Here is a 3,601-nt window from a genome sequence, read left to right on the forward strand (position 1 = left end):
CCAGGTTGAAATTAAGGTTCAGTAATTAAATGCCCTTGAAATTTCAAGTCCAGAGATGGTAAGGTCCAAAGGATGTAGAATTAGAAATAATTACCTTTTGTCCTTCAGTTAAACACTCTTATGTTAAAAGCCCCCAGATCACTGCCTCCATTTTCTTATTCTGCTGAGTCACTGGAACCCGCATCATGCATGTCATGTACAACCAAGTCAAGTCGTAGCAGCCTGTACCACTTCTGCTGAGACCTCCCTCATGGTCCCAGAGCCTTAGCTGAAGGCCAAATGGCCTGAACCCTCCCCTAGTGGCTCATTTGCCTTTGCCAAAATCTGGGGTCTGTGAGAGGCCAGAGTGCAGGGAGCAATGGCTGGAAGCCACCATGCACACAGCCTTCCTTCTAAGGAAGCAGTCACTGGTGTGAGGACAAAGCCACCGTAGTCTGCAGAAGAGGGAAGAAGCTTTTCCCATTAACCCATACCAGTGGGCTTCACCACTCAGTGTGGCCTCTGAGGCCCACAGACCCAAGGTTCCGTCCTGAGGGATTCTGATGAAGGCTTGGAGCAGGGCCCGGAAATCGGTATTTTCACAAGCACCTGAGGTGATTCTGATGAAACTTTGGTCGGCTGCATTTGATTGCAAATTCTTTGAATGTATTCCCAGTTTATAGCACAGCATCTGGAACTTATTAGGAGCTCAATGAATATTTGTGTACTGAATAAATCACATTGAATCTGAAAGGTGAGAAGGGAGGATAAAAAAAAAATCTGTGGAAGAATTTCATACTGTTCTTCAGTGTACCGAGAGTTCTTCTACAGCTTTGTCAAGGATAGACATTTCCCTTACAACGTATTTGTTAGTAAGTCCTTAGGTCTTGATGGAGGTGGGACTGGGAAGGAGTGGGAGGGGACATTATAAAGTCAATTGCTTCTAAAATTACGGGGACTGTGTACGTATATCAAATGATCACATTGTACACTTTAAACATATTATAATTTTATTTGCCAATTATACCTCAATAAAGCCAAAGTTATGTCAAGCTGTTTGCCAATGAATGTCACCTTCTACAGTGAATGGTGGGGACCATTAAACAGTCAGGTAGAACCTACATTGGATGCAGAATCTAATTTATTTTCTCATTGCTTTATAGTCATAATTTTATGCAGCCACTTCTGACTTGAGCTCCCCTTTGGCTTCCACCTGTATCCTGTTAGCCCTTATCACTAACACCCCTGCTTTTTAAAAACTTAGGAATTACGGATCAAATTCTTGTCTCCGTGGAAGTTTCTCGCATTGTGTCATGCTTTACTCCTTCTCTCCCCACATTGCCTGCACCTCTCTAAAATAGATCGTTAAATCTCTGCAGCCAATTTGATTTTCGAAGAAATCACTGAAAATCCTTCGATGAAGGAATTTAGCCAACAGCAATCTGTATAGAATGAAGTTTAAACTTACACGTGCCCATGCTCTGTATTTTTCAGCAAGTCACAGATTTTACTTATGTTGGCTTAGTGGTGAGTCCTCAAACAGGATGAGGCCTGTTTTCCTGCTGGTTGGAAAGTTGTCACCAGATCTAAGGGAGATGAAGTAGTTATGGAGCAAAATGTGGTTTCTGTTGGTTGGCCATGTGGTGTCCTTAAGGTTAATAGAGTAATCCAGGTGGACATGGGAATGTGTGAGAGCGGGTGTGCCACCAGCAGGAATCAGGGAGATCAGGAAAGGCTCCTGAGCCACCTAGCCACCGCTCTCCAGGCCTGAATACCTGCAGGTGAGGCCGGCTGGGTCCACTGTAATGTGAGCCACCGTGCAGTCAGTCTGCTCCTCCCTTTTGTTTCCGAATCTCCCATTGCAAGGGGAGAAAACCCAAATCCTCAGACATTTTATACACTGTGTTCTTTGGGGCATATCCTAAATTTTTCGGACTTTCCCCTTCCACCCATGAAGGAAGAAGACCCAGCTCTAAAAGCAACTCTGGGTGCTGACAGTGTCACATTCTAACACGGTCCCTATCCCCTTAGTCCCAGAGTAAACAGGTGCAATGGCTGCGGCCTCCTTCCTCCCCTCCTGGTGCTGCTTGTGTGCTCCTTTGGTGGGGACCCAGTACCTCTTCTATGAAGTGGCAGCTGAGGACACTCTGGCACTCATCACAGCCAATGAAAGGCCCAAGGAAGGAGTGAAGACTGAGAACAACGACCATATTAATTTGAAGGTGGTGGGGCAGGATGGTTCTGGGGTGTAGTTTAAGATTAAGAGGCACACATCACTTAGGAAACTAATGAAAGCCTACCGTGAACAACAGGGTTTGCCAATGAGGCAGATCAGATTCCGAGTTGATGGGCAGCCAATCAATGAAACAGACACACCTGCACAGTGGGACATGGAGGGTGAAGAGACCATTGATGTGTTCCGGCAGCAGACAGGGGGTGTCTACTAAAAAGGGAATCTGCTCCTTTATTCCAGAACTCTGTTCCTCCAGACCAAGAAGACATTCTCAAATAGAAAGCTGTAATTTGGTTCCTCCGCACCCTGACTACGACAGTAGAGTTTTCTCTATTCTTTTGTTTTCCCCTTCCCCCCTCCTCTATTGTACGTAAAGTGTGTATGTGCACAAGCATATTCTCCTTCTTCTTTTTTTTTTTTAAAGATTTTTATCCATTTATTCATGAGAGACCCAGGGAGAGAGAGACAGGCAGAGACACAGGCAGAGGGAGAAGCAGGCTCCACACAGGGAGCCTGACGCGGGACTCGATCCTGGGTCTCCAGGATCACGCCCTGAGCCAAAGGCGAATGCGCAACCGCTGAGCCACCCAGGTGTCCCTCCTTTTTTTTTTTTTTTTAACTAAATGGCCAATGGTATGTTTTGATTGACATCAAATGGAGATGGGATGGGGGAGAATACTGCTTCTGTGAAAATACCCCCTCTTTCCATTAGTGGCAGGCGCACTCTGCTCTTATGTTCATATTCCAGTAAGTTATTTTGCTCGCACTGTTTAACAACAACAACAACAAAAAGACAACATAAAAATCCTTGCATACCTTGTTCGATTGGAGAATTTTAATGTTTTTCATTTATCATTGTAAAACCAAGGACAATTTTATAACTTTTTTGTATGTAGCTATTACATGTAGGGCAATCTGTCTTTAAGTAGGGATAAGTTACTCTAAAAGAAATGCATCCTAGATAGTTTTCCCTCCAAGTCAAGCATCTTGTTGTTTATTTTTCATTTTTCTAAAGATTTTATTTATTTATTCATGAGAAACATACACAGAAAGAGAGAGAGAGAGAGAAAGAGGCAGACACACAGGCAGAGGGAGAAGCAGGCTCCACACAGAGAACCCGATATGGGACTCGATCCTGGGTCTCCAGGATCACAACCTGGGCCAAATGCGGCACTAAACTGCTGAGCCACCAGGGCTGCCTAGCATCTTGTTGTTTAAATAAACTTCTTGTTAAAAAAAAAATAAACAGATGCATATCATGTACGTTGGCCAAACACAGAAATTGGGTCTCAGCCACTGCACTCATCTGCCATCTCTGTTGGTCTTCTGCAAATGTATGCAAACCATAACCCAGGGATAGTTGGTTTTCATCAAAAAACCTGCTTCCCG

At 44.4% G+C, this 3,601-nt stretch overlaps 1 pseudogene; it reads left to right on the forward strand.

Moving 5' to 3' along the window:
- Positions 1-2,030: 2,030 nt before the first annotated feature.
- On the forward strand, positions 2,031-2,426 carry LOC140611578 (small ubiquitin-related modifier 2 pseudogene; annotated as a pseudogene).
- Positions 2,427-3,601: the final 1,175 nt, after the last annotated feature.

Source organism: Canis lupus, chromosome 20 (assembly GCF_048164855.1).
Source record: "Canis lupus baileyi chromosome 20, mCanLup2.hap1, whole genome shotgun sequence".
Taxonomy (NCBI): domain Eukaryota; kingdom Metazoa; phylum Chordata; class Mammalia; order Carnivora; family Canidae; genus Canis; species Canis lupus.